Source organism: Falco biarmicus, chromosome 1 (assembly GCF_023638135.1).
Source record: "Falco biarmicus isolate bFalBia1 chromosome 1, bFalBia1.pri, whole genome shotgun sequence".
Classification (NCBI taxonomy): domain Eukaryota; kingdom Metazoa; phylum Chordata; class Aves; order Falconiformes; family Falconidae; genus Falco; species Falco biarmicus.
Genome location: NC_079288.1, coordinates 109,933,272 through 109,945,271, shown reverse-complemented (window position 1 = coordinate 109,945,271; position 12,000 = coordinate 109,933,272).

The window sequence follows — 12,000 nt, the reverse complement described above, 5'->3', positions numbered from 1 at the left end:
GGCGGCTCACATACACAGGGCAGGTGGCCTTACTCCCCAGATTTGTCATCTCCTGGACTGGCCAGTCCCTGACCCTGCCCAGCACCGAGCACCAAGAGCTCCAGAGCCTGCGACACAAGGGAACTGCACAGAGGCACGCTGAGCTTGGCCAGCCAGGGGGAAAGACAGCCTGTGAGGTAAAGGAGCAACATCAACGCTTTTGGCAAGCCCCTGCTCTTCTTCCTTGCTAACCATCTCTTTTTGGAAGGGAGTTGCTTTTTTGGAAATACACAGTTGAGAGATAATCACATCCAGATTTAGGAAATAACATTTTGCACATAATTCATGCTGGCTACCTAGACAGATTATTGGTTGAGCATGTAGCTATAAATTTGGCAGAATAAACGGCAAACTGTGGTTGGCACATGGATGCAAAGCAGGAAGCAAACTGCAGCTATACATTAACTAGGGGAAAGGAAAACCTAAGAAACTGAGTAAATAACAGGCTCTGAAGCAAACAGTAATAAGGGGCAGAGGACAGGTAACTAACACTTGAGGAGCATAGGCAGTATCAGGGCTCTTTGCATTAAGAAGAGCATTGCCAGTCAATAAATAACAAGCCAGAACTGCTGTTTTGCTTACTGAGTCTTGTTTATCACAAAGTCAAGTGACTTCTCCTTACCCATGGAAAATGTGAACACAGAGGATGACAAGCAATTTTGGGAAGCAACATCCGTTCTGTATGGAGAAACTTGATCTGCTATACCCAAAATAACTGATGTTGAAACACAGTCTGAATCTCATCTAAGCAATTGATTAGACAAAATGAGGAAGCACAAGTACTTGTTGGAGCTGTGTTGGTCTGACCTCAGGCAGCAGGGCAGTGACAGGGCAGAGACACGTGGGCTGAGCCAGACTGGCAACTGCAGATCTAAGGAGGCAGGTTGTCAACAGATAACTGTGCCCTCAGCAGGCTGCTGAAAAGCATTTATTATAGCACCTGGTCCCTGAAGGAAGCACTATAGAAACTCTGGCACGTGCATCTTCATTGGCACCGCTGCAGACAGCCCACAGGAATCTGTTTGTCCAAGCCCTGCACGACCACACCGCTGCCCGCATCCCTGACACTTCTTGCTCCTGCAGGACGCTAATAGTGATGGCAACTGCATATCAACCCAGCTCCTAAACAGAGGAAAAGAAATAGTGTGGTGGCTACAGCAAAAAACACAGCTGGCTGCAGGTCAGCATGTGGCTAGCAAAGCTCCTTAGTATGAATGACTTCTGCAGGACAGGTTCTTCTATAGTAACCTTTTACAAAAAGAAGCTAACTTTCCCTGGGGCAGGTTTTAGTACAGACACCCTCAGAAGCAAACCTTGTTTGCATCCATGCACAAGGTGGCTAGAATTTTACTGATTGAAAATTAGAGGCCTAATTATATCCCAGGCTGAAAGTCTGATCAGAACAGGCTTACAGCTGGCTCAGCCACAGCAATACACCCACAGAGAGATGCACGTATGTACTAACATACATATGCAAATACCATTAATATTTGAAATTCTACTTCCTGAACCAAATGACATGCTGGAGTTCTGAGTCCTGTGGAAGTAACACAAAAAAACCAACAAGAGAGCAGCGGACCATGGCAAGTCCTAGCAAGGCTAGGCCAAGCCCCATGTTTGAGAGTTCAGTAAAGAATGAAGGAGGGCGGCTTAATTTCAACAAACATGCATGGCCACGGATGTCTCCTTTGCCTCTGCCCCGGGCAAAGAAGCCAGGCTGATGCACTGCCCATTTCTAGTTATACCTTCCAGTCTTTCTGATCAGCTGATTCATTCATCTTACCTCTTTGCTAGGTGGTGGCTCTTGTGAGAGGGAGCAGCGTAACAGAGCAGCAGTCCCGTTTGACACAGATTCCTGCAAGAGGAAACTCAGGACTGAGTCTCAGAGCAAGGGTGAGAGGAGGTGGGCTGTCCAGGGGACATTCACCATGGCTTTTTTCGGCCAGTGCCATGAGTGTCATTTCTGGGATATAACACAGCTGCTTTTACAGGCTAGTTACAAGGCATGTTGGCTGGCTTGTCTGAGCTCTCAAGATGATAGAAATAATGTAGATTTCCCAATGATGACTAAAAAACACAGTAGCATCAAAGTAGTAAGAAATGCAAACTACTATGGTGAGATTTTTTGAAGTAGCCTTTCATTTAACTCCATGTCTACCATACCTTCCCTTCCCATGCTGACGTTGCATCATGTGACTTAAATAATTTTCAGCAAAAATAATATTAAATATGGGTCTGATCTTGCAAAGCTACTGTGTGAGCACAAGCTTTCTCTTATTGATCATACATCTATTGGGGAAAGATTATTCAATATATATATGTTTTAAAAAGAGGCAACTATAAGACCTGATGCAATAACTTGCCTGTTTTGTCTATCAGCTCCTGGACCGATACTGCCCACACACCAGACAAGGCATAGATGCCCAAGAGATACTAAATATCTCACTCTGAACTCACAGTTCTGCTAGCATTTCTCTTAACACATTGATTTCCCATCATTAACATCATGGAAAGCAAGGAACAATACAGAGGCAAAATAAAAAAAAACAAACCCAAACAAAAAACCCAACCAAACAACAAAACCCAACCTGGCCCCGTATTTGCATTCCCTGGATGTGGGTTTTAAATATCTTTCTTTAACAGGAAGCCTTCCCCATAGACTTTGGTGGAAAACAGCTATGTTTGCACATAACTCAGATTGCACACTGGAGGTGGGGAAGAGGGTGGCTTTTTTCATTACGTGGGCTACACAGACACTGCAAATTGAAGCTTAAGACACCAGGGCTGCTCCTGTTTCACCACGGTATGGCCTGCTGACAATTAGCCTGTCTGCTTGGGCTGCTTCTCTTCCCTATCCCATCCCTTCGTAGCAATTGACAGGGGTGAAAGCAGGCCTGTGCGCTCCCTTGTTATGTGTGGCTTGGTCTGTCCAGGGGGTCCAGGTCAATACCCGTAAGGTCTTCCCTGGAAAGCTGACAACTCTACAAAATGCAAAGGCCTGCATTTGTAATACAGAGACTGAAAGAGTCAATTACCACAGTGTACAGATGATACGTACCAGAGGGTGAGGGTTTGTGGACTTTTAAAGCTAAAACAGACCATCTTCTACTTTAACTCCCTGCACAAATCAGACCAAAGGACCAACTCCAGATATTGCTGAGCTTAACAGCTTGCATTTGGCCAAATGCAGTTATTCCTCCTGAACTGGGGTTATTCTGGGTTAAAGCTGTTTTCCATAAAGTCACATTGATGAACTCTAATTATGCTGCTCATCTAACTTCAAGAATTAAATTATGCACAGGCTTTCCCATTGTTTTTTGTGGGGGAGAAATTATTCATGCCATTTACACAATTCAGCCATGCACAAACACAGCAGGCTGGCTCACAATTATCAGTTGTATTCCAGCCCCTCCAGTACTGGTATTAACAAGTTGTGTTCTGGTTTCAACAGAGACAACACTTGACGGAGGTGCTGGTGAGGATTTTTCAGCACCCTTCTGCTCACAGCTGAGAAAGGCTCCCCAGAGCACTGGCTTCTCACCCTGCTCCATTTTCAGAGTTTTCTGCCCAAGAAATCTTTGTTTTACTGTATGGTGATCAGGTCTGAGCCCTCTAGGGAAACAGGAGCTTCCCAGCTCCATTAGGCTGCATGCACATCTGGTTTTCTGCAAATAACATTTCGCCTCCCAGTGATCAATATATAGAAATACCACAAGATGGTCAAAGTAACCAAGCCACTGACAGAAAAGGGATTAGAAACGCATAGGTATTAAAAAAACTAGACACTCGTTCTTGAGGTGACCACTGACAGTCTCTCTCCATTCCTCTCTGAATGCAATACAGACTGCCTGTTGTCCACTGTCTTTTTATCCTGTTCCAAGTTTTTGTCGTAGAAATACAGAAGAATAACTTTTCTGGATTCAATGGAATTAATGCAGACATGTGGGGGGAAATCCACAAGCGGAGGATCCTTCCTGCCTGACACCTGTTCAGCATCTCTGTACGTGGGAAGCAACATCAGAGTTTTTCAGGTTACTCAGCACAGTGTAACCCACCTGCCCCGTGCGAGGTGCCCACCTCAGTGGGTCTCACCCACATACACACTCCCGCTCGGTGAGGGTCTGGTAGGGTTGGCATCTGTCACGCTGGAGCTACCAGCTCTGCTGTACACTGTTATCATGCAGAGCCTGTGCCCAGCAGGAGCAATTCTTTGTGCAGGTTATTCAGCTATTACTCTCCAAAATGTCTTCACCCGCAGAACCCCTACTCTAATGAGCAGCAAGGCAGAAATCAGGCCCTCCAATGAAAAAGATCTATGGGTTTATTTGTGTGTTCTTTTTATTTCAACATCGTAATCTCCCTACCAAACGTTCTAGGAAAGCACAAGAGAAATGTTTCTTCTCTGAAATGTAATTAACATAGTTTTCTTCCTGTTGCGAACTATAATTGCAAATATAAACCGAAGCACAAGAATGAGGTTATTTTGGGCAACGGTTTGTGCATCAAAATACTGTGACGAGTTTGGTTTGTCAAACAGAAGACAGGGCAGACGTCTCTCTCCCTTCCTGTTTAAGCCAGTGGTCTGGGAAGGGCTGCTGTAACCTATAATGACGGTCAGCTCACCAAAAGCAACTTGTTTCCCCCAATCTATAAATGCAGTTTTCCAAAGACTGAACATATGCCACAACATGCATATGCTTTGTGATCCTGTTTGACATGGCAAATCCTGTTCTGATCTCAAGTAATATTAAAACTTACATAGAAATACTCAGTTCTGACAAACCTGATACATATACTTACTCATGGGCAGCTCACACAAAGATGTGGAATATTTCTTCAAAGCAATGAGTCAAACTTTCCTCTGAAAAAGCCTCTCCTAACCATGGAAGAACTTGACCAAACACGGGACCATTTTCACGTTTCACTGTGTATTTGCAATTGCTCTCGAGGTGGCAAAGCGCTTAAAGACACATACAACAGCCCCAGGAGCTGTTGAGAGAATTGGAGTGCAGTGTGATGTGGCTGCATGGTTACAACCTAGGAAAGCAGCACTGGTGAGGCACCTCCTGGCTGGAGGTCATTTTACTCAAATGCGTAATTCCCTGCAACGTGTCCCCACATACAAGACATATAATCCAAGACGGAAACAGAGGACTGAAATAACAAATAGTTTACTTTCCCCTGCTTTCCAAACAAGGTCAATCATTAAACAACAATGAAAAACTATGTTCTGCCAGCGGGAAGCCTCACTAGTATAAGTAGGTCTAACACGGTTACTGAACTTGTTTGGATTTGGGCTCAACAGTCATTACTATAAAGCTTTCTGAGCCAATGTACCTGAACAAAATATCTGCTGCTTCCTGTCTTATTTTCTTAAGTCACTGCAGGAATTTACAAATAAATGTTAGGGGCCTCCATCCATAAGGAAAGACACTGCAGCACAAATGACATGGCTGAATAAACCACTGAGCAAAAGCTGGCAACAAGCTTCTTGCATTATATGTGGCTCAGGTAAAACAAACCAAGGCTGATTTGGCAGGGACCACACGGGAGCAATACCAGTTTGCCTGAAAGCTGCTCCCCCTGACACTTGAACACAGGGGTGTACACTGTGGTGGCCCTCCCCTAGTTCTGCAGCACCTGCCTGGCCATCCTTCTGTGCTGCCAGGGCCCGGGGGCTCCACACAGGCTTGCACGTCTTGGTGAGAAATGCGCTGAGCTTTAGGGAGCAGCATCACTGCCACTGCCCAGGGAGGTGGCAAAGTGACCTAGGGACATTGAGGCTGCATCTTCCAACAGTCAAGGCATGTGTTAGAAGGCTATAGGAGTGCACATGACTAAGCAGAAGCAATATATGCATATAGTATCTATTTTTAAAATTAATTTTCTAGATATCTATCAGAAGGTAACCCCATCCTGCCTGGAAGGATCCAAGACAAGAGAAGCAACAAGGAGAAAGAAGGGAAGTTGGAAAGAAGATTAAATATTTTGATTTCCCGGTAATTGCACAGAGACCACTGGACAAAACCTGAAGAGTTTCTTGAACCAAATTCCTGCTGAAAGATGGGAACCTGAAAGGTATCCCCTCACCATGTGTTTTATAATGTTTCGGCTCATTTGGTCTGGCAACTTACTTTGTCACAACACAACACTGACAGCTATGGATCAGAAAGGGTTTTCCCAGAGACCTGACACTTCCAGCAAGCACTTAGTACCTGATTACTCTTCTAGCCCTGTTTGTAGAGCCCGTGACAGGTCTGGCCTTGTGTCAGAAGCAGATGTCAAGGACAGACATGCTGAGACTGTTTCTCTCCACAGCCAATGCACACCCCTACCCTCCTGCAACACCATCAGGGTGCTGCTGCGAGCAGCTGCCCTCCTGCCCACCCCAGTTCTGGCCACCTATAGCTGGGCAAGTGCCAGCAAGCTGCAAGCAGCCTGAGGCAACAGACACATTTTGCTCTTGCCTGCCAGCACAAACCTGCAAGGAAAATCCAATCACAAGTATGCAAGTCCCTTCCTTCCTTCTACACACACAAGGCACCAAATCCTAAACCAGCCTTGTTACTTGGCAAGGCTTTAAGGTCCTGCTGTGTGTCACATTGGCTCAAGCAGGGTGCTGACAGCAGGGGATGTATCTGTTAAGACCCAGGCCATGCAGCCCTCGCCTGTCCAAGGGGATAACACAGGCAAGCTGGTCTGAGAAGAGTGGGGGTGCCGGGCACAGCATGGATTTAGCATTTGTCCAACACTGATCGTGATCACAGGAATTGCTGCAGGATCACAATCACCCCCATGGCCTGTCAGGGTGTACAAAAAGGCTTGGAGTTTTCCATTGGGAAAAACAAACAGAGAAAGGCACATGAAATTTTTCAGGCAAATCACGGGGCCAGCCAACTCACAGGGAGGTGGTTTAAGCCAACCGTTGCATATCTCTGCTTGTGTAAGGGTTCTGCCTCATGCACAGCACGTGGGGAGCTCTGCTTGCCCATGACCCCCATCCACAGGCCCTGTTTGCTTGAAGCCTGTTGCAGGTACACACCTCTCAGACCAAACACCTGGCACACCTGCAAGTTTTGGAGAAACAACCTGACCATCAGGAGGAGCTGAGGTCCAGACTGCCCCTTTGTATAGCAAACACAAAGAAATACAAACCAATTCTGAGCAATCCAGAAGTGTGACAGACTGCTTTGTTTCAGTAACATGTAAAGCTTTTAAACTGGGATTTTCCAGCAGCCCTCCAGTGCCAGGCTGGTGCCTTATGAATCATGTTTTGTCTCTCACTTCAGCAAGGTAAGTATATCAATTCCTGCAGCAAAGGGGGTTAAAGCTCTCTGTTGCTCACCCTAATGAGCGCAGGCTCCAGGCTGAGAAGTGCTTCACTGTCTTTAAAGAAAGAGGAAGATGCTCACACCAGCAACAGAACATCTCTCCAGTACAAGCTTTGCCTTCCTGAGGATCTTTAATGACAGCATGCCATCACAGGCCAAGAACAACCGCAAGTCTCTCTCAAGCACACAAACACTAAATATCCAGCAGTGTTAGGAAAACACAAGTAGCTCTCAGTAGATACCTGTATATGAACTGAATTATACCAGCACTTTTCTACCTATACCGCATAATAATTCCTTTGTAGTTTTTACAAGAAAGGGAGGTAAAAAGAGCATGCCATGCCACATACCTCAAGCAAAACCTTCTCCTTGTGCTTGGCATGCTGATGGGTCACCGGCCCTTGCTAAGGGTCAGAGCCTGCAGCAAACTTTGGAAATGCATGTCCTACATGCAAAAATGGTTAGAAATCACCATTTTGCTCCTGATACAAGTCACATCAAGGGTTTGGTTAGCAACAGCGGAGGATCAAAGAGACAGAAAATAAGTAAAATACCTTTTTCTCAGCTGTTTCTGATCTCCTGGAAAAGCACACCACAGTGGCTGCTTTAGGTACTTGGGTTGTCACCTGCACACAGACCCACCTGTCCCACACTGAGCCCTTGAGCCTCAGGGCTTTATTTTCCCCCTGAAGAGGTTAGCTTTTGACCTGTGCCCTTGCATGTCCTACAACTCTGAGCCCTTAAAAGCCTTTTCCATGGTCCTCATGGCTATTGGAAATCTTCTGCAGAGTCCGAGAAGCAGAGTAGCTGTTTTGAGAACAGCCCGACAGAACAATTCCATGCCAGAGCCCTGCACAGCTCTGCCTCCTGAGCCCAGCATTCCGGGCAATGGACTCCCTTGCTTTCTCCTTTATGGTGCCCTGGATAAGGCCTTGACAAAGTTGCGTACTAGTCACTTTGTCCCTGACAGCATAGTCTTTGAACGGGAGAGAAACAGAGGCTAACATCAGCTACTAGTGAGGCTTTTGCACCATGAGGCAGAAGTATTTTATTGCTGTCATTAAAAATCCAGAGATTTAATCTCACTGGTGTCCCAATGCATACCTTGTTAACTTAATTTGATATTCTAGTTAGTCATAAACTCTCAGGCTGCATTCATTCCTTTAAATGAACAGGGCTTTCAGGGGTGAAGTGTGGTGCATAACTTGCTGCTGCCAAACCCAGCTAGAATCCCCTCCCTTTAGGTGTGCCAGAGCAGACTGCCCACACGGCACGACCCAGGACAGTGCCTGGCCACAGAGCTCAGTCCCTGGGGCATCAGCACCTCGGTTTCCCCACCCGAGAAGCGGAGGCAGTGGCTGGCGGTTGTAGCAGAGAGGTTCAAAGCTTCTCTCTCACCACAAAGCTCTGCTGGATGGCATGGATGCCCCCCAGTTCCCCTCCACATCCCCGAGTGGAGAAACACAAGCCCCCGCTCCAACAAATGCCTCCACCTACCAATTTGGGGGAGGTTTCTTTACGTTTAAGCCACTCAAAGGGCCCGGTTTTGTTTTTCCAGTGACCAGCCTGATGCTCTGCTCTTTTCTGGGGTCTGGTCTTCTGTTTTAAGTGGCCCCGAGCCAGGCTGCGCTAGTTAAGCAATAGCAAAACAGCTCTGGTCTAGCACACTCCCTGTTAAAATCTTACTCCTGGTTGAGCGAACAGGAAGCTAAAAATTAACTACCTCCCTCGAGCACACCTTCACAAAAGCCCCTTTCTTTTGTAGGGGCAGTGAGGGAAGCACTCAGGGCTTACAGAGAGGGGCTGTGCAGGGCAGCAACAGGGAGCAGGGACATCCTCCCAAGCAGGGAGCTGGGAGAGGGCAAGAACATGTTAGACCTCACGTATCACAGCATCTCAGATTAAATATATCTGGTACCCACCACAGCCACGTCTGGTGACAAGAGAGGGCATGCAGAGGTGACAGAGATCACTTCTTCCCCAGGAGAAAGGCAGAGTTTCCTGTCACCTGCTTCCAGGATGACTTACTCATTGCTGGGAAGTGCTGAGAGCCGCAGCTGTTCCCCAGCTCTTGCACAGCACATCCCGTCTTACCCCCAGGCGCGTGTCAGAGCTGGTTTCCAGCCGCCAAAGGAAGCCCATGCAAGCCTGGAGGCAGCAGCACAGTCACTGGGTCCAAATGAGGTGATGAAATCATCAGCTGCCTGTGACCCACCTCAAGCGACTTTGCTTCAGGCAATTAGCTTGGAGATCAACATACCTGCCTGTTAGTGATTTACATTCATAATACCTTAACCTGTGTGTATGGGAGCTGTCTGTGAAACCCAGGGAGCCCAGCCAGGGAAACCCGGCCTGAGGTCCCTCATTATCTGTAGCACAAGCCTCCTCCTGCTAAGTGGAGACTGAACCTGTGCAAACCAACCTACAGGTCTTCAGCATCCAACTTCTCACCGGTATAACAGTTATTTACTTTTTACTGGCAACTATTTTACAGCAAGAACTAATTAGCACTAATGATCTTGAATCAGAGGCATTAATAACAAAAAGGAATAAAGGGAAATATTTTCCAGGCAGCAAATGAGGCTCCGAGGAGTCTGCCAGGCCACAGCAGCACTGGATCTCTTGGGTGTCTCCCACAGCATCTTCCATTCACTCCTGTTTTGGCTCATTTCAGAAAGCAGAAAATGACGCTTGGAAGCATAGAAGAACCAGATAGGTGAATAAGCAGAAGACTATTCCACAAAATTGATATCTAAGGAATTTCATTAAGGAATCCCTGACCTCCGTTTGTCTGGGGATTTTAGACAGTCGGAGTAAGAAGCCAGCACCGGTTTACTGAGGATGGGAACAGAGGCAGCAAGCACTGACAGAAGGCAGAGCAGGGAGAAATTAAACACCAGGGTGGAAATGCATAATGGGAAAGCCAAGGCTGGAGAAACAGGAGTGGAAAAAAGGCCTAAAGGGAAAAATGCAAATAGAGGAGAAAAGTCAGAAGGCTGGCAGGGCAGAAGGCTTGAAGCACAGGTAGCTAAGGAAATTGAGCTGGAAAGGGAGGGAGGGAAAGCAAAATAAGAAAGCGGAATCCACTCCAAAAGGCAGAGCTGGTTAGTCAGAGGCAGAGCTGAAGCACAGGGAAAGAACATGGCCCCAAACCACCCTGTCCCCACCAGTGCTGCACAACCTTCTGCCCAAGCCTGTGGCAACAGTCCCTGCTGGGGCAGGTCTGCCAGCATCTACGCTACTGCACAGCTTGTTTTCATGAGCCAGATCACTTAATTACATACTGTCCTCAGGGAATGAACTTACAAGCTCTGCCTCAGAGCTTGGTATGATCTGAATAAAAAATGTGGAGTGTAAACTTAAGTGCTGTTTGTGGCACAAATCTTGGTGTTCACGCAGTACTCTGAATGTCTGTAACTTACCTAAAGGTGCCCCCGCTATCACTGGCCCGTACAGCATACACTGTCAGCACGCTGTCACCAAAACTCCACTCAAATACGTGGCCAATGGCAACTATTTTATCCAATTTCTCCCAAGGGGTTTTCCACACATACCAGCACACCCCATCCTGTTCCTCTGCTATACATCAGCAAACCCTGTGCTGGAGCATCACCTCATTCCTGCACAGGCTCTTGGGGACGTGCCACCTCCTGCCAGCCCTCCGGGGTGCCCCCAACTGCCTGCAGGGAGGCAGCTCAGCCCCACTTTGCTCAGGAGACAACAGTGATCAGCGCTTCGCTGCCATTAATGTATGCATTCAAGCTGCTCTAATAGAACAAATGGGCAAAAGTCAAAAGCCAGTGTGTTCCTCAGCTGCACAACTGATCCTGCATGAGCACAGGCATCCCCTTTCCAGCCAAGTGTCTATTTCCATCCTTACAGATTCAACCCTCTCTGACTTTCAGCCGAGTAAGTTGCTTTTTACAGTGGTGCTTTGCACTGCTAAATCTTTGACCTTCAGGACTTAATGCTCCAACTGAAAACCATATAAACATTTAATATATATTCCCAAAGCAAGCTCCACAGCTCAGACAGAAGTCAGGTGTTTAATGCCGGAATTAGTGGCTGCAGGCATGTCAGTGCAGTATGTTGCAGCCAGCAATGCTAACTCCTCTGTCTGTAACTTTTGGCTAAAGGTGGGGTAAGGTAGGCGACAAAACTATCACAGAATACCACATGGGAAGGGACCTCAAGGATCATCTGGTCCCAACATTCTTGGCAAAAGCACAGTCTAAACAAGATGGCCCAGCACCCTGTCCAGCCAAATCTTACAAGTGTCCAATACTGGAGAATCCAACACTTCTCTGGGGAGACCATTCCAGTGGTTGAACAATTCCTGTTGTTCTCACTGCAAAAAGTTTTCCTCGTGTGTCCAACCAGAATCTCCCCAAGTGTAACTTGTACCCATTACCCCTTGTCTTTTCCATGTGATTCCCTGTAAAAAGGGAGTCTCCATCTTTGCAGTCACCTTTCAAATACTGGAACACGGTGATAAGGTCTCCCCTGAGCGGCCTTTTCTCAAGGCTGAACACCCCCAGTCCTCGCAGCCTTTCCTCACCCGGCAGCCTTCCCAGTCCTCCGGTCATCTTTGTGCCCCTCCTCTGGACCCTCTGCAGCCTGTCCCCGTCTT